At 39.6% G+C, this 22449-nt stretch overlaps 1 long non-coding RNA gene across 1 annotated transcript in view; it reads right to left on the bottom strand.

The window, feature by feature from the left end:
• LOC121666267 overlaps window positions 1-22449 on the bottom strand; it is a 77313-nt gene that overhangs the window by 42352 nt on the left and 12512 nt on the right. The window contains exon 2 of the long non-coding RNA XR_006016636.1: window positions 22234-22310. This is a non-coding gene — a long non-coding RNA (uncharacterized LOC121666267). The remainder of the gene's footprint in view (window positions 1-22233; window positions 22311-22449) is intronic.

The raw sequence follows: 22449 nt of genomic DNA, 5'->3' as shown, positions 1-22449 counted from the left end.
TCTCTAAACATGTAAAACTCTCTCCAAGGCATTACTGCTTTGTCCCAGAACCTACTCACAATTGCAAGGTCCCTTTCCACCAAATTCACTCATGCTCAGAATCATGTACTTTTTGCTGCTGTCTAGAGATAGAAAAAGGTATTAAATGCCCTATCTTCTACTATTTTAATTCCAGAATTCCAGAGCCGGGTTAGGTCCTCAGAATTGAAGATTTTCATTCCGATCATCTTAGCATCTGCTGCCTGGGCTACAAGCTCCAGATCTGTTAGCCAGGACAGGAGGGCCATGGACCTCTGGCTCCTTCTCAGAGACAGATACTGACCTGATGCCACAGGAGCTGTGGATAGACAGGTCTTACCTATGATGCTGTGTGTATGAGTCTTACCATCCAAGCCCTTTGAAGGCCTCATGATTTTTGATGAATATTTCTTGGCCCAACAATTCCACAAAATAGGGACATCAGAAGTGGGAAAGTAATGAGAAGACTAAACAATGTGTATTGGTCTATACAGAGCCTGTAAGAGAGCCAGGAACTCAGTTTCTCTCTGCTGCTTTGCCCTGCTATCTTTTCTCAGCCTCCCATCCTAGGCCATGCAAGCCTTCCCCAGCTCTCGCCATGCACTCCTGACCTTTGAACACATGTAATCAGTTTCCTGCTTTTCTCAGAAAGACATGTAGCTCTACACTCCTCAAACACACACTGACTTCTTTGCTTGTTCCTGTACACCCCTTTCTCACAGTAACTCTTCCCTACCTCCTGTCCTTTTCTGTATTCATATTCCTCCACATTTTTGAGTGCCATCCCAAACTCACTCACCATTTCTAGACTCCTTTTTGCACCTCCAGGTTTCTTGTACTAACTCTAGCATCTAGAAACAGCTCTGCCTAGCAAAGGAAGTTCAGTGTCGGGCCAAAAAGAAAACCATAGCTTCTCCTAATCCTGTGAGCATTGTCACCTCAGTAAAATTGGGCAGCTTGCTGGCAATTGCCACTAACAAGGAAAGGTGACCAGACTGGATGCAAAGGAAGAAGTGGAACAGAGTCATGAATGTGAAGGGGGTTTGGTTTTTGTTTTTTCCTGCTGACTTGGGTAGGGCTGAAAGCAGCAATATCACCTGGTGCAGGAGAAATACAAGGAAGATAGGAGCATCCCTGTGTCAATATTAGTAAATGCTACGTGGGCAGGCACCCTGAGCTGAAGTCAGGTCAGCACTCCCTGGCACCAGCATGCTCTCAGAGGGACCTGTATACATGTTCTTTTAAGCATGGCTTTCTACACCACTTAAATATACATTAATATGTAGCACAGCACCATGGAGTCCGTTTTCAGCCAGCTGTTTTGTAACCTAGAAGCAGCCTTTTGAACAGTCAGTGTGCAATAGTTTTGTGTTTTTTCACGACCCACCTCCACTGACTTACTTTACGCAGATATTGGGAAATGCCCAGCTGCTGGAAATGTGTCTGAATACCAAAGACCTGAAAATTCAAGGGAGTGATTAAGAAAATCTATGACAGTTTCTAACACACCTTTATTACCTCGGTAATGAATGTTGATTGATTTGATGCAAGCAGGTCATTATGAGTGTTTTTAAATCAATTTAGAGTTCAGAAATACTCATGGAGTTGGGACGATGACAAGCATCATGGAACCATGTGAGGTGCGGTGCTTGGGTGCACCACATGGTCACACTGAGGTCTCACACTACATTTTTGGGTGGTGGCTGCTCCCTGCCAGCTGGCTGCAGGAACAGTCACATGCAATCAGAAAGACCTATGTCTATTTTAAATGTGAAAATAATCCTATTCCCACTTTTGTAATGTTGCTAGTTTCAAGTTTGGGGTAGATGTTCAGATAAGGCAGGCATTTTAACTGCCTAGATAATACCAACATTTGCTTTCCTTGCTGCTTTTCTCTCCTTGGTGCTTTGCTCTGCAGAAGACCAGTTTGTTTCACTTCAAATACCAACAGCTAAGTGATCACCATGGTTTCTGGCTAATAAGGGCCTGAGTCAACCAGCTGACTTAGTATGTTGCTTCATTTGTCTTTCTTGCATTCTGTCTCTCTCTTTTATCTTTTTTTTTTCTTTTTTTTTTTTTTTTTGCTTAATTCATGGGCACAAGGTTAATTCCGGCCACTCACTTCCTCTATAGAAATCTTCTTCATCTACAGCAATAGATCTGGAAAGATGAGGGGAAACAAAAAGAAAGTCCTGATGCAGTACATAAATCAGGACACTGGCAAACCAGGCAGGATTCGTTGGTTCTTTCTCGTTAGCATTCTTTCCCCACTAGTTCAATAGGGAATTTTATCTGACTCTTCCTTTTGAGATGAGGCCCTCAAAGCCTTCTCTGCTGCCAGTGTCACATTACTGTTCCAGCTTTTTCACCTCTACTTACCTAAGCTACTTCTCAGAATGTTTTGAAGGGCTCAGCAATCCCCAAAGTCAGACCTTTCACGTGCCCTATCTTCACGTTCATTTATGCCTAAAATTAATCCTTAAGGAGAAGAAGAAATATTTGTTAGCTCAGGAAAAACATATATATGTATGAAAGCAGTCTAAGTGCTAAATGGAACCTGGCCACAGGGGAATTGAAAGTGTGGAGGCATGCTGCTGCCTACACTAAAGCAAACTCATACTTTCCTTGTTTCTTTTCCTGCTTGTGGTTATTCTTTTTTACTATTCCTTATTTACACTCTGGCAGCATCTAAAATCCAGATCAGGGTAGCGGCAACTTCTGTGCAAGACTTTTGCAGTCAAAATACTACTACTAGAAAGTAACCTGGGGGAACACAAACTTGTTCTGAAGAAGAGCTTTGAGTTTGGAAAAAAAAATCATTTTTTGCACAGTAAAATTAGAGGGTTTAATTTTTTCCAGAAATAAATGCTTTGAGGCTCGGTTTCGAAATAAGTTCATATTTCAAAATATTTTACATAACCCCATATGCTATAAAAGTGTAACATGAGATAAAGTAAAAGGGTCCAAATTCCTGCACAGCGCTTCAGTTTTAGAAAAAAGAGTAGTGTCATGCTTAGCTTAACAATAAACTTTGTGTAAGTGCCCCTTTTCACTGGGGATTTTGAATTTCTTCTCTTTACTGCAGCTTGTAATAGAATTATAAAAAATTAAATCTTTCAGATACAGGGATGTAAAATTTCTATGTTTTAGGAAGTGGAAAATACTTTGTGTTCTTGGGTGACATTTATGAGTCAGGAAAAGACTATTGCAGAGTTATAAAGGAGCCGGTTACTAACGGATTGATGTGCTATCTCATGTCATGTTTGTGGGATTAATATTTTTCTCTGATGCATATATTTGATTGGAAGAGTTCCCTGCTCTGGAGGTTTCATAATTACTCAGATATAAAGATTCACATTGAAAAAAAAAAAAAAAAGACATTTCTAATGTTCAGCCAGAGCTTGTCACCAGCCCCAGGGAACAGAGTCTCTAGGAATATTTCACTATTCAGTAGGTAAGAACAGCCACTCACAATTACTTTATTTTCTTTTTGATATTTTAATTTCCATGCTGTATTTTAGTGACTTTGAGAGTAACAGTCAGGACAAAACAGACATAAGCAACAGTTCCTTGCCACTGCTCCCTAATAAAAGGAAATGTATCACTTGCTATTGCTTGGACCTTTTGTAATGAGACGTAATGAAGTGACATGAAGAGAAGGGGACACACAGCTACTGAATTTACACTTGAAAGACTTCATCGAAATGCTCAATTGACATCTCTAACTTCTTTCTAAACAACATGTTTGCTGAGGTCAGTGCAGGATGTTCTCTTGACATCAGGTTTTGGTGAGGCTCTTCAAAATTATTGCACTGACTACCTGAGTACTCCCTGTATCTAATGCTGAATAAATACAGAAAATGGATGAATGCAGCGGCTTTGTGAAAATAAAGAGTGTGACACTTGCAAAGATATGAAATTAAAAAGACAGAAGCCGAAAGCAAAAACTAGCTCTTTGATGTTTATTTTTCTTAAAAAAAAGATTCCTGTTTAAATCTACAAAATGCTATCGTACTTTAGCTGAATTTAACAAGCAATGTGACCAAAATACTTGTAATCCTGTATTGTTCATTTTGTCTACTGTTAAGAGCACCCAGAGTCAAGAGCTATTTAACAGCAGACAGAATTATTGATTGGTTTTGTTTTGCATTTAACAATGCAAACAAATAATAAAAAGAAAAACCAGCATTTAGAGTTCTTTAGCAAAATACGCAACTGTTAATGAGTGCATAAAAGGTAAGAAAAAGGAGACTGAAAACCTAGTCTAGACACCATAGAAATAAAGACACTTTCCTGTCTAAACAGCTTTTGGCAGATAACTCTTCTAGCTGCTTGTCTTTGACGTTCTTGCTGCTACTGTTCTTGACATTTTGATGACAATTTGCAGAGAATCAAACAGTTCAAAAAGAAAAGAAATCACTTAATATAATGTTTCATTTTACCCAAACCAGGATTTTTAAATTCCAATCTGAGAACTTTATAAAAGACTGTTATTCCTCCTACATAAATCAGAAAAATGTTCCAAATGACCTGAGGTAACTGGGATGACTCTGCAGGTCAAGGTCGTTACTGCCATGCAAGGGTGCAAATAAACCAAGGTCATTATTGAATTTAAGACAAGGCAGAAAAAGAGAACAATGGTACAAAGGTACTCATTTCTATAAGCTTCCCTATTTCTTTTCTTTGGGATGGATGTACAATGAATACCTGTACAGATGTCTCTACTGAGCACTGAATATTCAAATATGAGATTATCTATAGTGGTTAATATGGCTGTAAAAAATATTCAGCTTGGTACCATATAAAAGTATTTTTCCCTTGGATTGTTTCTGAGCCTCAGCAATTGCAAATAGGTTCCAGAAAGAATTTAAAATTATCTCCAAATTGTATACGTAGTGTTTTAATAGGGTTTCAAACAATTTGAATAGACAGTAATTTAAAAATAGTTCCTCTATTCTGCTGTGGCTTGGCAAGAATGGAGGAGAGAACTGTCTGATAAAAGATGGGTTTCCACTCTGGAAAAATTTGAACTAAAACACCAGGAAACAATATGTATACAAACAGCAGAGTATTTGCCAGAACTTTGTCGTTCTTTTCCTACTGCGCTTGCAGTTTTTTGAAAGAAAGGAGATTATTTTTCCAGCTTATGTTTGGAGTGGGTTTCTCATTGAAGTCACACTCCAGGGTCTACAACCACAGAGATCAATTACACATGATGGATGCCATAAGCCAAATCTCTCCTCCTGCCGAAAAAACCTTGGGAGATAGAGAAGGTGTAAAACAGTAAATACAAGGGGAGAAAAATAAATGATCAAGGTATAATTTCTTTTAACAGTGCAGAAGCTGCCTTCACAATTCCACATAAAGGCAAACAGGGTTTCTAGGGGGAAAAAATGCCTAATTTCTTCCAAAACCTTCAGTGGAAGGCAGTGTGTATTTGTTTACACTAGAGGATGTGCCATAAGCTCCTACCAGCAACGCTACAAGAAGACTGAGAATTTCTATTTGATGAAAAGATTTATCTAAAGCATTCTATGTCTACCTCATCAAAAACATCTATTGTGGATTGTTTCATGTGCACCATGCATAAAATAATAATCCCCCTTCTTCCATTGTGTCCTTGGGAAAAGCAGCCCTGACCTCTCCCATTTTTCTCAGCATGCCAGATCAAAACTTCAGAAAATTCAGATCTCCAATTTCCGCTTTTTTCCAGCTTGGCAGACTTCTCTCCCTCACAGCTGTCCTGCCCACCATTCCTCTCTAGCCAGAACTGAGCTGAGGCTTTCTGGTGGCTACGGCACACATTTCAAATCAGAGGAGGCTGCCTAGGAAAGGAATATCTTTCAACCTGGAGAAAGTAGATGTGGTGAAAAGCTGAGGTGTCTGGCCTGGCCCAGAAATTTATGCAGAAGCTCTGGATGAAACCAGCCATGGGGTGGTAGGGAAGGTGTTTAGACTCAAACACAAGATGGCTCCTTCTGAAAAAAGTAGGATGTTAAGATTATATCACTTTCTCTTTCCTAGAATTGTCTTCCTTTTTTTTTTTCTCCTTTCATTTCCCACATTCTGCTGGCAGTTGAACTCCACTAAGCCTTTTGGAGATGGATAGCTTCTCACCTCAACCATTCACCACTTCAGAGAATTTGCTCAGGGAAGTACCAGAGCTCACCTCAGTGTAAACTGAATCAACATCAGATAAGTAAGTTTTGCTGCATCTTAGGGTTTGCCTTTGGGGCCTGGTATATTGGGAGGAAAAAATTAAAATGGAACATTTAATATTCTCTAAAAAGTCACTAGATTACTGTTTCCACCTTAGTGCCTTATTAAAGGAAGGTTTCTTCTGTCCATCAGCATCAAGAAGCAGAGCAAACTTAGACAGTAATGCTCAGAAATCTCAGGGAAGTGACTACATTTACAAGAAGAAAATGCCAAGGGAAAGCGGTCAGTTCATAACACTGGCATTCAGTGTTAGTTGGTTTAATTATCTGAATGTTCAATTACCAAAACACTTTGCCTTCTATGCTAATGCTGTTTCAAATAATAGATAACAAAAAAACAAAAACAGATAGTCCATTGGAGGCTAGGAAGAAAGCAGAGAATAAAAATTTGGGATAGGAGATAGGGAAAAATCAGACATTTGTTGAGGAAATACTTCACCAGGTAACATTTAATTTCACATATGATTATTCAAAGAAGGCATACGGTGGCAGTTCAAGTGTACATGTTGTTTTTCATCACTGTCTTAGATAAACATTGTGCTGTCATTAAACCATAATGGAATTTATCTGAGGGCTGTCTCTACTTTAAATTCTAGCAAATCTCTGTATTTGTCTGCCCAGTGTTAAAAGGAGATTCCTGTCTTTGAACTTCAACATGTGGCATTCCTTCTTAGCATTTTAAAATAATACCCACTTTTATTTTTCTTCTTAATATTTAAGCAGGTTGAATAATTTAACGAAGAGAATAATCCTTTAAATTCACTGTAATGAGGGTTTTGTAAAGACAAACCCTGCAGAGGTTTCAAAACTGTGCCACAAACCACATGGACATTAAAACCAGGGTATGGGCATTAAGCACAGCAATGATGCAGCTGCCAAGGCACCTCACCTCTGGTTAACCAAATCACAGACACGGCAGGAGCGCTACTGAAACGCGATCCCAGCGTCGATGGGACCCGGGTAAGGTTAGGCCTGAGGAGTGAAACTACAGAGATCCTACAGCACTCCTGCCAGACCCCAGAGGTCAGCACTTGTTCCATGACAGCTCCCGGGCAGCTCACTGAAGGTAGGGTGAGTCTGTGCAGCAAGAGCTGAGGCCACGTTTGGCTACAGACACCAGCGTAACCCCCTGAACTGAGGGCAGGAGCTCCAACTTCAACATTAAGCACACGCACTAAGAGGCTGTACTGAATGAGTACCTCCAAGCTCATCTTCTGCCAGCTAATAAAATAACTAAATATACTGCCTGGACATACATAACTTTCCTAAGCATGACCCAAGCAAAAAAATAAAATCCCCAAAGCCAACCCGCTCCCCCAGCCTCCTTACCCAGACAGTATAATGACATGCATTCCAGCATAGTTCTGCAAATCTGTTACGCAAGAACCATGTTCCCAAAAACAGCCTCTGGTTATAGCGGTGCTGAAAATATGTTGTTGTCCTTTTTATCAAAAAAAAAAAAAAAAAAAAACAAAAAAAAAAACCAAGGGGAAAAAGCCTTATTTTTGTAAAAATAAATTTCCAGGTTTTCATTTATACAGGAATGACTTTGTTGTGTGGTATGCCCTTCAATAAAATTATAGCTTAGGTCCACAAGTGTGTGCATGTTTTGAGGTCTTATACTGAGTTTTATCCTTTCTTCATTTTAAAGGTATTCAATATTGTTAACAACCAGGAATGTAAATTACAGACATGTACTCATGTACATTGCCTACCTAATTTTACAACTCCTATTAAATGCTTTAATTACACACAATGGGTTATAAATAATAAGACAGAAATACATCTAAATATTTTTCCAGGAACACCAGGAGCTATAAAACTCCTTATAATATGAAAGGTACTCACTGAAAAATAGCTTTCAAAATTTACAAATGAAAAGTCTTTGAGAATTCAAACCCTTAGGTAGCATTGTATTTTTTTCCAAGTTTTAATCCATGCTGTACTACATTAACAGTATTTTAAAAGGTTTATGGTTTAAAGTCCTTGCTGTTATACTAGTGTGCTTACATATTAAAAAATACAGTACAAAGCTATTTCTTTTACCTAATTATGAAGAAAATTAAATTATTGTACTTCCTCATAATAACTCAGAACTCCCCCAAATGCACATATTTTCATTATTTGCTTGCACATTATTTATTTCTATCCTTGTGACCTTATTTTTAAAAAAATACATTTTAAACTTCTTCACGAGTATGGAAAGAATATTTAATACAAAGCAAAGTAATTATACTCTGAAGGTTCTGAAATATAACTGAAGTGTATCCCTGGGGCTATTTCCTGATAATTAGGTATGGCATAAATAATCATGATTAATTATGTTTCTGGATAGTCATCTGCCTCCAACGAAATATTGTTATCTCTGATAATGCTCAATGTAAAAAACCCCCACAACTAAGTGTGTTTAAACAGAATATTTTCCTAAAACTCATGTGCAACTCAGTCACACAAACTATAAATATCTTTGATGTTACTCTGATACATTGTGCCACTGGAATACCAATTCTTCATTTCTGAGTGCATTAAATAATATAGTCTGGCAACAAATCAAAATCCAGGGGACCACAATTACACTAAATAATTTGATGAGTTTTTCTTAAATGGGTTTGGAACATGATCTTGATTTTTCCTTTGTCCAGTTTATTAAAGATGTAACAAATTGTTTACCCATTTGTTACATCCCTCTGATTACAGATGTACCAAGAAACAGTACAGGAATGTATATGGATCAGAGTTTGGGCAGCTTTATTCATGATGATTTTGTAAGTACCAGCTGTGGGTTTGGATCAAAACTGAATTTTAATTCTTTGAAAGAAAGCCAAGGCCTGTCCTGATTATGTCCAGCACCTTCATGTAGTATTATTAATACCTTCTTGAGGCTCATCTTAAAATGCACAAGGCAGTGCCCTGCCAGCAGAGTTTGGAAGCAGAAATGAAAGCTGAAGAGCACAATTAGCAGCACTTTGCACGTGAAAAGCCAAGAGGTGGGGGTGGCTCAGAGCTTGACCTTAAGGACCAGACTTCCGCGTGGGCACTGGCCCTACCCAGTGCAGCTTGATCAGACTCATCTCTGCCCAGCACCACACCAAGGCTGAGTCCTGGCAGAGCAGCAGCAAAGGCAGCCCTCAGAAGCCATCAGGCATCCTTGTCTGTCCTTGGAAGGGCAATGTGGGAATTAGACAGTGACATGCTGCTCAGGACACATCCAGAGACCCATCCTGAGGAGAGGAGAGGAGAGGAGAGGAGAGGAGAGGAGAGGAGAGGAGAGGTTCCCACCAGGAAGATGATGAGTGTCTTTGCTGGGAAGGACTGGTCACTGCCTGAGCTGGGTTTCCTCTGGGTTATCCAGGTAGGTTGTGCTCACAAAACCACAGAAAGACCCTCCACAAACCCAGAAACAGAAGCAAGGGGTCAATTCTAGACACTAATGGCCAGTCCTTCTTTCCTTCTTTGTGCTGGGTCTTTCAGCTGTGACTAAGTTGCCGCCCTTTTTGGCAGGGAGATGGGGAAGAGCTCCATTCTGGCTAAAACCAACACAGTTGCCATGTGCAGACATGAAGATGACTGCTAATGCAGCGGGGTGATACCTGGAGATCCACGGCTTCAGCAGGCCAGCTGCTGGATAAACAGATCCCCAAAGTTAATGCACAGGAGGTGGGGGAGAAATGAGGAGTGCTCATGTTTAAAGCAGCAATCTTACCAAGCCTCAAGGTGGAAGCAGAAAAGCCAGAGGGGATGGCACCTGTCGTGCTGAGAAACAAAATGAGTGAACAGAATACTCTGTTTCAAGAAAGCAGCAGGAAATAGGGGGGCATATTCTTTAAATACTTCCATTTAAGAGGGCCTAAAGAGGGGAGACAAGGACCAAAAGTAGGTAAAATAATAAAATGGTCGTAAAAGCCCCACCTGCCAAGAGAGTCAATAAAATGATAGGAGCAAAGGCAAAGGACATTTTCTTGGCAGCAAGAAGCACAGATGGTCAAATATAAAAACCTTGATTCTCTATGGGATTTTCATCTGTGTTACATTTCCCATGAATGAATGCACATGAAAAGTGTGTACCTGGATTATGCTAAGTGTGAGCAAACTATAGATTTGTATTCATGAATATTCTTGCCATAAAGCCGTGCTAAAGTTTTTTAAATCCTGTTCAGTTAGGGCTGAAAAAAGTATTATAGAGTAGCAATGTATTTGGTGAGGTGTATTCATGCAAAGTGGAAATGGAAGCATAAAGAATTCTGAAGAGATTTATTCATTTTAAACATACTTGCGCTTGACATTTCTTCATGTCAGGAGTTGGGTAAGATAATACCTAAGTTTGAAGCAAATCACAGAGTCAGAAGGCATTACCAGTCACTGTCATTTGCTAGGAGGCATTCCTGTATTTAACTTACAAATTTGTGCTATTGTTACTGACATAATCCCAGTTTGTGCAAATATTCAATGAATGTGGCCAAAGTTTCTGCCAACATTCATTCACCAAGCTTCAGCTGAACGCTGTCCACATTCTCAGTGACTGAGAGAATGCTACTTTTAATGCTGCTTGAACAATAATTTACATGGCAGATGTAACCAAGACATATAACTGTACCTGACTCCTGCAACTGAGCTTCTTTTTTAAGAAGCATCTTTCAAGGAGACAAGATTCCAAGGATGATGAAACACCAGCAGAATAAAGACTGGCGAAGGGACTGTCTCTGCATCCTCTAAAAGTGAGGAAGAATTGGGAAGTCTCTGCTGTCTCTGGAAGTGCAGAAGGGAGTAAACCCCAGCCCCTGGGTCAGCTGATGAGCCTAGATTTGCATCCTTACTGACTCTTTGAAAGCATCCTGGCCAAAAGCCTGTCTTAATACTGATACTGAATAAAATATTTGCTCAGTTTTGCTGAGATTCCATCTCAGGAGGAATGGGTGTTTTGAGGCTGCAAAGGCAACCATGTAAACCACAGTTCAGGACTGAACATGGAGTGAATTAAAGTGAAACTATAAATATAGGAATATGAACTCAAAGCAAAAATGGAAGTATCAAAACTTATCTGCATTCCCACTTTGATGGGGTTATTAAAAGTAAGTTATATGCTTTTTCCCACCATGGGCTGAATATGTTTAAGCATTGTACATTAATTTTAAAAAGGTTATGCACCTATGATTTGAAGCTGTCCCTTGAAAGCAGCTTGAGCTTTTTTTTCAGTGTGGGAGTTTCCTAGATACTTTTTTCCTTTGTTGTATCTGTACCCATTGGCTTGGTCAGCACATCCTTCCTTCCTTCTTTGTTATGTTGTTTTGCAACACAGTCCTATTTCAGCATGGGGCTGCTTCTCATTCTGCCTTAGAACACAGGCATGTGGTAATTGGCTCCAGGAAGAAGCCAAAACACATGTTTCCCTATGGCACTAATTAATTAGTCATATGCACACTTCAATACCTAATTGCTATTGTACACTCTGGCCTGTTTGACTTCTGGGAAAATATCTGACTTTGCACCTATCTCGACTGGAAACACATGCAAAAGTGAAAAGTGGCAGTATTTTTTTACAAACGAAAGAAGCAGAATTTCACTAGTCACACTATTCATTCCCAGCACATCTCTTACTTAAAAATAAAAAAGTCCTCTGCACTGTGCTCAGTGCATCTTCTAACGTAACCAAGCCTAGAAGCATAAAGCATCTGTGCTCTACTTAAAGCTGCTGATATGACAAAGAAAAACCTCTTCCTCAGGACTACTACTCCTATCCTGTAGCATAACAAGTGCTAGTCAACCACAAGTGCTCCTACAAATGGCTACTTTTAGTGCTTCTTACCAATAACAGGCAGAGGTTTTGCCCATTAAGGGTTTTATTTTCCATCTTACAGCAGTGACAACCATTTGGAGTTTTGCCCATACTCCTTTGTGCTGATTTTTCAGGTATTTATAACATTTCTATTGTACTTACCCCCATATTACCAAAGTCCCTCACACTCATTAATCTCCCATATAAGTTGTTCCTCTGTTCATTTCTTAAATGACTTAGAACAAGACCACAGCCTCTTAAGCAGCTCTAGCAGGAAAAAAGAAATTGAAAGTAAATTAGATATTCTTATTTTCTCATTACTTTTCCACTTTAAGTGTTCCTGAAATAGCCAGAATTATTAAAAAAAAAAAAAGAAAAAAGAAAAAAAATAGGCACAGGGCTAAATTTTACCCTAAAAATGTGTAGGTGACTGTGAATTTGGAGCTACTGGAGACAATCTAGTGAAGTGCCATAAAGAGGGTTAAAGGACTGGAGCACCTCTGCTATGAGGAAAGGTTGAGAGAACCAGGACTGTCTAGCCCTGAAAAAAGAAGGTTCAGGGGAATCTCATCAATGTCTACAAATACCTGAAGGGAAGGTGCAAAGAGGACAGAGCCAGAATATTCTCTGTGGTTCCCAGAGACAGGACGAGAGGTGATGGGCACAAATGGAAACACTCAAGATTCTCTATGAACGTCAGGAAACACTTTTTTCCTGTAAGAGTGACTGAGCACTGGCACAGGTCACCCAGAGGCAGGGTGGAGTCTCCCTCCTTGGAAGGGAAACAATAGCCCTGGGCAGCAGCCTCTGGACTGCCCTGCTTGAGCAGGGAGGTTGAAGTTGAGGAGCTCCAGGGCCCTTTCCAACCACAACCATTATGTGATGCCATGAACTCCACAGGACCCAGGTCTGAGTGTGTCTCCAAAGACAATGCAGATAAATTTAAAACCAGGACAAAACATTGCATGTCATTCAAGTAACTGTACAAGCTCAGTCTGAGAGCAAAGTTCTCAAGCTTTTTAAGTGATTCAGTGTAATAACTTTACTAGTAAACCAGTATCAAACCAAAACTTTGAGATGCATTGGATTTGGGAATAGAAGCTTGGATAAATGGACAGAATAACTTATGAACTCAAAATAACTAATGATCTCAAAATATACACACACGTAAGCACAGGCAAGATGGGTTACCAGCAAAGAGTCAGGGTCATTGCCTTTCTCAGCTGTCCATCTTCTCTCTCAGGTCCCAATCCTCCATGTCCATCCACACAAACCTCAGGAGCTATCAAAGCAGTTGCTGGGTGACCTCCGTTTCTAAACCATCACAGTAACAGGCTCCCGCTTTTCTATCAGGCTGTGATTTGCATAGCTCAGAGATTGGTAGGGGAGCGAATGAATGCCCTGTTAATGAGGGAAGAATGGCCAGCTGAGATGAAAACTTTTTCATACCAACAGTACTAACCTATGCCTGGGAACCTACAGAAGACTGAATTGTTTACAAGCAAAAGAATATTTACAGAGTAGCATGAATTGTTTGCAGCAAAACCTGGTATCTCAAAGACCATATACTGCCCAATTCAGGGGTTACAAACTTGCATTTAAATTCACGTTTGCTCAGAGTTTGCTATAGCACAGAAATAAGTAGTGACTGTGGATCAAAGTAAGATTTTGTGCTATTCCATTCCATTGCACAATTGCATAACATGAAAATTGACGGTTTCCAGTGTTTTCTAAACCTCAAATTGCAGGCATAATTCAATGCCTGAATAGCTTGAGCCAGACCTAATTCCTGAAAATCTCATATCTTGTCTTTTACACCTGTGCAATGAGATGAGCAAATGGGGAACTGAAGGGTGCTATTTCTCTCTCACTCCTTACAGAGATGTAAATGGGTTCAACAAAGTGAAGGGCAGTGGAGACAGCAATGAAAAGTCAGGGAAAATACAACAGGAATAAAAACCCTTATATTCACGCAGAAGGAAAGTATTGAAGAGAAGCAAATCAATAGGCAAATGTACAGAAATTGCATTGGGAAAAGAAGGGAAAGAAGAGGACTACAATTTGAAAACAACCATATCTAAAGCTCCTTATGAGTCAGAGGGCCAAACAAAGGCCAACAAGCTGTGAGTGGAACAACCCATTCTCTCCTTCACAACATGTCACCCCTGTTGTTGCTGGGATGTACCTGAAATAAATGTGGCCAGTAACATTTTTCCATAGAAAGTTGATCATGACATTTCTGAAGCTAAGGAAAAAGAAATTGGAAACATTTTTTTTGAAAGATCATTGGGAGTGTTAACATGTAAAGAAGCTATATCACAGAGAAATGTTTGTAGGAAACCTGAATGTCTAAAGTGATGGGAGAGAGAGAGAGTTAATGGTAACCCTAAGTGGTAGTGACTTTGTATAAAAATCCATCATCATCACACTGGCCGCTCTGCTCCCTCATTGAGCCAAGTTATAAAATCAAAGTTAAATTTTAGAAGGTGATATGTCCTAAGAAATTATCTGATGAGAATTGGAAAGGCTCTGGTTTCACGAGACTGAAAACTCCACTGTCTGGAATTTCATTTTATATCTCTGGGATCAGTGGGCAAATGTATGAGGTAATCAGGTTGGTGACTGATGAAAGTCTGGCAACATCAGTGCTGGCATGTAAGTTTACTGATGTCAATTTGCAGCATGAGGATTTGAACTGGCACAGGCTTTTTAAAAAACTTTTAATGTTAATTAAACATCAAGTTTGAAGACCCCTCTGTGCATGCTTTTGGGTTTGATTTCTCAGCAGATCTTGAAGTCAATGGATTGACAGTGCCCAAGTAGCTGGACCTCTGTGTACACTTTCCTTGTTCTTGTTTTAAAGGAACCATTATAAGGACATTGGGAGAGATCTGCCCTTATACAAAGAAGATCTGTAGCTAGATTGAACTGAAATGGGGGTAACTTCCTAAATATCTTGAGAAAATCTCCCTCCCAAAAAAACCCAGACTAATCCCATATGACCACCAATTGCTGTGAATGGTAACTTGACAGGCTTCTTTCTGATTCAACCACTTAGGTTATTGCAGATTCAGAGCTTAAACACCTTTCACACTGCAAGATGACAGCAGAACACCTATTGGCTTCAAAGGGGCCAAAATTTCTTGAATGAGAAATGCATGGCTCTTAACTTGACTGAAAGAACTTGCCTCATGCCAATGAATCTCTCAGCAGGACTATGCCTGGGGTCTGACTGTCCTGTGGGCACAGTCTATGCAAACTGTTCTCTGAGAAAGCCAAAAGTGAAATACCTCCTGGGAGACCACCACCTCCACCCTCTCAAATTTCAGTGTTGCTAAAATGCTATGTCCTCAACATGCTTATACTGCAACACTTTCCAATGGACTAAGGATCTGCTCAGCTCGTGAATGTCTCCTTGAGATGCTCATTATGCCAAAGCAATATAATAATGTTTTGAGGGCACTTCAGCACTGACATGAGCATTAAAAATATACTCACATTCACAGAGCAAAAAGATTGTAGCTGCTTATGACAGTGATGATTCAGCACAGAATGAAAAGAGACAGTCACCTTCCTGAGTCCATTTGCCTCGGGAGCTAATTAAGAGTCCTCAGCAGAATGAATACATAGGGAGAAATTGATACTGAGTTTAGGATTAGGAAGATATAAGTCTTTCTTACACCCTTGCTGCATTTCCTTATTCAAGTGTCCATGTCAGCACTTAAGTGCTTGGAGGCTACAGGTGATGGATGCTTAGTACAGGATTCCTTACCCTGCTGCAGGACAGATCACAGAGGCCAAAAGTTTGCTGTCTTTTACACTTACACCTCACTTTACAGAAATTCTGCTCCAAATACTGCAAGGGTAATAAAGGATCCAAAAAATGACTGCCTGAATTCCTGGTTTGGGCATTTTGCAGTGTTTATTGTTTTAGTCCTTCAAACTTTCAAGTTTTATTAAAGTAACACTATCTGATGTTCAGGCAGAACTCTGTCTCTCTTTATTTTTCCCCTGTTGAATCAGTCTCACAATAATTATGTGCAGAGATGCAAAGTGAAAATACTGTAGTAAAAGTGCAAATTCAACCCAGAATGAAAAGGGGCATCAATTTCAAAGTCTATAACTAAGTATATTTCAATATCAAATGCTCAGCAGGAGGCCAAGAACTTCAATATTTTGAGCACATTATGCTTTCTCATTACATAAATGCAGTTCTGTGGTACAATACAAAAATATTGTTTTTACAAAAGCCTTCAGATTATAGTATTTGAAAGGTTGCACTAATATTCAGTTAAGCTTTGGTAGCCAGAACAAATGTATTAACTCATGAACCCTGAGGTCACAGGTTCTCCTAGAAAACACTCACATTCACTACAGCTGTTCTATATGTATTTGTAACAAAAAATAAAATAATTTAATATTGATGTTTCAAGAATGGATAAATTGGCAAAATAAACATTCCCAAATTATCTGCTAACCTCTGATGATTGTGTCAGTTACCTTTTGCAGAAATAATTAAAATAATTTGCAGTGATGGAGAAAGAATATGAAATTAATTTCCTTGCATGGTCATTGAACAGTGGTAAAGTAGTTGCACTAGAAAAGGATACTCAAACATGGCAAAAATGAGAATTTTCATTGTATGGAGCAATTTAGCAATTCTGGTATGTTAAAATGATCAATTAATGTAATTAATCAATTACATTTAGCATTTTTACACTTGCCCAGAATTGACAAGGAATTTATGGTAAACTGACACATCATTTGCTTTTGGCAGATGTCGATTGCTCTCATCATTTTTTCAAAGCAGAAATTATAATTGAAGGGAAAAAAAAGGAAAATTATTTCATTTCCAGCCCAAATAAAAATATATTCGTATTAACTTTATGACACTGTTGGTTGTTCTTCTCCTATGTTTATATTATTTAATCAGAAAGTTTGTCTTGCTGTTTTGGTAACTTCTGGAGGTAGAAAGTGGAACAGATAAAATATTTCCCTTTATGTTTCTGAATAAAGGATGAGCTATTTTAATGTACTCCTGACTCCCTGACTCCCTGAACATCTGATGGAAAATAAACATTCACACTGATCCTAGCAAGCAGGCCACTACAGTCACAGTGCCAAGTTGAACCAACTCAGTAAAGAACTCAGTAATAACTGCGGGGATTTGTCATATCACTATGGGCAGACAAATTTGACTCTTCCCATGAATGGGGATAGAAGCCAAGGTATGAACCAGCTCTGAATTAGAAGCCATTTAATTAAAGTTAGCACAGTGCTGAACTCAAATTAGCAAGGTTTACTAAGAGGCAGCATATTACTTGAGCTCAGCATGGTGATAGAGCGCTCTGCTTCCAGCCAAGTTTGCATAAGCAGTAATCTCCTAAAGCACAATACCTTCCAGAGGAGCCAGCCAGCCAAAGAACAGGCAAGGCTGAAAGACTTAAAAAGAAGTTCTACTATCGCTTTCCTTATGTATCACCCTTTGTGCTGGTTTTGCATGGCCTGGTTTTTTGTAGTGGTGGGGGCACAGGTGTGCCTTCTGTGAGAAGCTGGCAGAAGCTTCCACCATGTCCAGCAGAGCCAATCCTTGATGGCTCTGAAGATGGACATGCCACTGGCCAAGGCTGGGCCAATGAGAGAGGTTGGTAATGCCTCTGTGATGACAGATTGAAGAAAAAAATCAAAACAAAGTGGGCACAGTTTTTTCCTAGCCAGAGAAGAGGAGGAGGTGAGAATATATGAGGGAAACAACATGGAGACACCAAGGTCAGTGGAGAAGGAGGGGCAGGAGGTGCTCCAGGCGCCAGAGCCGAGATTCCTCTGCAGGCCGTGGTAATGACCATGGTGAAGCAGCTGTGCCCCTGCAGCCCATGGGGATCCACGGGGGATGCAGAGATCCACCCACAGCCCGTGGGGGAGGTGCCCGTGCCGGAGCGGGTGGATGCCTGGAGGAGGCTGTGATCCAGTGGAACACCCGCTGGAGAGAGGGGGCCCCTGCTTCCAGGCTGGAGCAGCCTGTCCTTGGAGGACTGCACCCCGTGGAAAGAGAGCCACAGCGCAGCAGTTTTGGGAGGGCTGTGTGCCTCTGGGGAGAAGCCACGTTCGAGCAGTTTTGGGAAGACTGCTGCTCGTGAGAGTGGACCCATGCAGGGGAAGTTCACAGAGAGCTGCCTCCCCTGGGAGGGACCCCACGGCCTCACACGGGAAGACTCCTCTCCCGGAGCAGCGGAAGGAAATCTCGGTGATGAACTGCCCAAGCCCCCATGTCCTGTCTCCCTGTGCTGTTGGTGGGAAGGAGGGAGAGGCTGGGAGGAAAAAGGTGTTTTAAGGGCTTATTTTACTTCTCATTATTCTGTTAGTAATAAATTCAGTTTGTACCTTTAAGCTGAGCCTGTTTTGCCCTTGGCATGTTTTCTCCCAGTCCTTATCTCAACTCATGAAGCTTTCATTCATTTTTCTCTCCTCTGCCCAGCTGTGGCAGGGGAGGGTGAGTGAGCAGCTTTCATGGGTGCCTGGAGTTGGGCCAGTGTCAAACCATGACACCCTTATGAAAAGCAAAAAAACCAGGAGGGAAATACAGCCCAAAGGTTGCATAGAGTATTTATTATTCCATCATGGCTCCAGGTACAGCTCTTCCAAGTTCATACGCTCAAAGCAGAGGAAAGAGAATGGGTTATGGAAGACTGAAGAAAACATCCTTTCTTTGCCCAGATGAAGTATGAAAAAGTTGTGTTTTTACGCTGCTTTGATATGCATAGATATTGCCATTAAAATACCACGTATAGCTGAAATACTTAGCATGTAGACAATTTTAATTATCTTTTCAGTGTGTGTAAACATCAGAAACAGCCATGATATTCCCAATTTACAAAGCTGCAAATCAAAGTGACAAAAGTTATTGCCACTCTAATACAGCAGGGAACTATTTAGCTTTTCATTGCTCTTCTTAATCATTCTCTTTTGGTTTTATTTCCTTTCATCTGCTTTACAACTTGGTTAGGGAACAACTGTATCTAGATGCCACCTCTAAGGTCCTTTATATTTCATTCAAATAAGCAATCCAAATTTGAAGCTTTATCCAAAATTTATAATCGGTGTTTATAATTTTCTAAGGGTCCAAACTATTTCTTGAATCTAGGTAACTTCAAGTTTTGGGACCTCTCTAGCTGGATACTCAGGTTTTGGCACACTAGATGTTGTCCTTAGGTGAAATGGAAGACAATACGAAAATACAATATGAGTAAGATTACATCTATGAAGATAATCCCAGAAAAGAGAATTATGTATGTAAAAGGGTTCAATTATAACTTCTACTAAGGACTAAGGTAAGTCAACCCAATAAAATATTTCTATTTAGAAAAACTTGCGGTTGTGCTTTTTGAAAAATTAAAATCAAAACTGTCCTTAGAAAGTTTATGTCAAAAAAAATATCAAAAAAACTTAGTTTCCTCTATAAATTGGATAGTATTTTTTTTTACTATGACCCCCTAGTATGACTAAAGATGAGTAGATATAGGAGTCTTCTGTATCATCAGAAAGGAATTTAGCAGGAGTCTGAGGAAAAGATTTCATAAATAATTTTTATTAAAAAAAGAATAAATGGTTCAAAATAAAACTCAGGTAAATACTACTATTCCTGTGAAGTAATGAAGGGAAAGTTTGTCTATTTGGGGTTTGAAGTACTGCCTTAAAGTTGTCTTTGCGCAGAGGATGGACTGGCTTAAGGAGTGGAGTTCTGCATCCTGTTGGTAAGAATGCTTTCACTGACTTCGAATCATGTAAGATAAGCTCCTGACAGAGAGACTGGAAAATTTTCTAGGTTTAAAACACGTGGATGCATTATTTGAGAAGTAATGCATGATCACCCTGTTAAAGACTGCAATAGGTGAAGGACCGCAGTTACAATTGCATGATGTACCTCAGCTTCTGAAACATTTAACTTCAACTGAATACTAGTGAAGCCATAGTATTGTAAAACATATGGTTCTGTACTTAATGGGCATATAAATTGTATATATAGGGAACATATGTAGATGGGTACCCTCCTATATATATGGACACACACACACATAAAAATTTATGTGCAACACAGTCTTGTACAGTAATAAAATGAATAGGTCAGGCTAGGGAAGTGCTTCTAAAGTGTTCAGCAGGAATTAATATTTAATCTTCAAGTTTTCTTTAGTATTTTGCCATTCAAAGTTCTAGAGCAAAATGGAAAATATGCATCAAGCTCAGATCCTTAAAAATAAACATCCTCACAGAGAATTTCAGCTGTGGAATCAAATGCCTGCTATTTGAACTTCCAAAGGAAAAAAAAAAAGCAAGGATTTCACACAGAACTAGTTGCATCAAAAGAGAGTTAAATTATTTCATAATAATGACACAAAGGATGCAATTTTCCTGTTTCAAAAACAACAGAAAGGTATTGAGTTAGCAGGAAATTCAAAATTGCAGCTTCTTAGAAGTGTAGAGTATAACTGTATATCCAAGACATGGAAAATTCTAACTGAGGAAGGTCAAGGTTTTGTGAGATGTAAATTCCCCTGAATTTCACCATTCAGCACTGCAAACATATTTTCTGCAGGACTACTGATGCACATTAAAAAAAGGTTACTAATTATCAGCAGTAATAATTATACATTTAACAAGTTACCATTATACTTCAAAAAGTTCACACTAATGTGTGGATAATTATTGGCCTAATTAAGTATCCAATATGACATTTACAAACAAAAATGAAACATTAGTTAAGAGTGTGACAGTGGTTTTTACGTTAGTTAGAAGGAAGAGGTGATTCAGGTAACTAATTCCTGGACTGAATTTGTTGCACAGAGCTCACAAAAAAAAAAAAGGAGGTAATTTCTGTCTTTCCAAACATTTAGGAGCATACTTTTCTCACACAACTCTCTCTTTCCAGTGCAGTATTCAACTGTACATCCTCTTTGTTTTTTCCCCAAAGGTGAAATCAAGAAACATCAGGAGCTCCAGGTGCTCTGAGGGGCTTCAGGGTGGGTGTCTTTTGGAGAATGGAAGGGGTCTTGAGCAATGAACCTACACCGAGAATCCATCAGCTTTTGCATGGCAGAGTTCAGGGTGCTTTGTGGTGCTTCAGCTGCAGGAGTTGACTAAATCATACAGTAGACATGAATGTCTCTCAGTGATACACAAGTGATACACAAGTGTAAACATTTAGTAAAAAGCAGCTTAGGATGCAGCACGTCATGAAGAATGGCTGTTGTTAAAGTGGCTTTCACCCAGTTGTTGCTTCTGTATTAATTTTCCTCCTACCATTTGCACAGGACAGATAAAGCCAATTGCTGTGATAATAGTCATTTATCCACATATCTATGTATCCATCTGTGGTCATTTGGGCCTCAGCAATGAAGGACGGTAAAATTGTGGGAAGGAAGATGAAGCCTCCCCACTCACCTGCAAATGCCTTGATTTCAGAGTTTTCCATTTTTATTAATATTTGTGTGAGTTTCCTCAGTCAGGATTATTACATTTTATCAAGCACAGCACTAAGTCATCTTAGCTTGAATATCCCCCTATTTCTGGCCAGTGACATAAAATTCTACTAGCCCAAAGGACAGACTGTTTCTGTGACATTTTTCTATTCTTCCTTTCCAATTCATGACAGAATTCCCTTCACACTAGACAGGTTGCATAGCTGGTTCTCCCATAGAGCGATGAAGCCTATGGAAAATATATCACCACTTTTGCTGTAGCTTTGCAGGAAAGCCTAAAACTTCAGGAGAACTTATTTGAACAGAAATGCAAAATAGTGTGTAAACATAGTCCTGAGGCTGCCAAACCATAGCTAACTTGTATAGCTTTGAATCAGACTGCAGCTCATAACTTCTCTGCATGCAAGACCTTGAGACAAACAACAGGATTTGCAACATTCCAGTGTGAAACTACTTCAAGTGTGCCACTGCTGTTTAACTCCTTGTACTCTGGTCCAAAAAACCTGTTATCTATACCGTAGCTCTGAACCCCTGAATTTCCTGTTGTTGTGCTCCTTCAGTACGTGCATGTTCAAAAGTCTGCTTTAAAGCCTCTTCTAAAAGCAGACTGGAAGGTTCATATTGTTTTCAATAAGAGTTCGCAGGACCAATACTGAGAACACATGCAGGCTTAGGTATGTTTATTGCACAAATTCCTGAATACACACATCCCTTCTGCACCCTTGGACCAGTGTCCAGTGGGAATTCTTACCTGCTTCTCAAATGAAAGGTCATTGGAAAGACTGAGAGCCACACTCTTCAGCGCACTCAGGGCAACTCTGCAATGTGCTGGATAAGTGAAAAAACATCATTAACAGCTGAAATTTAACGTTTCCACACTTGTATATGCAGATTCTATACATAAAAAAAAAAAAAAGTAGAAATTTAAAACTAACTTGCTCTTCCTACACCCTCCTTCCATCTCATG

This window comes from Corvus kubaryi, unplaced genomic scaffold (assembly GCF_017639235.1).
Source record: "Corvus kubaryi isolate FWS band 111438036 unplaced genomic scaffold, C.kubaryi_AGA036_p1.0 37341, whole genome shotgun sequence".
NCBI classification, from domain to species: domain Eukaryota; kingdom Metazoa; phylum Chordata; class Aves; order Passeriformes; family Corvidae; genus Corvus; species Corvus kubaryi.
Note: the sequence above shows the minus strand (reverse complement) of the source record. Positions and strands in the feature narration are given on the sequence as shown.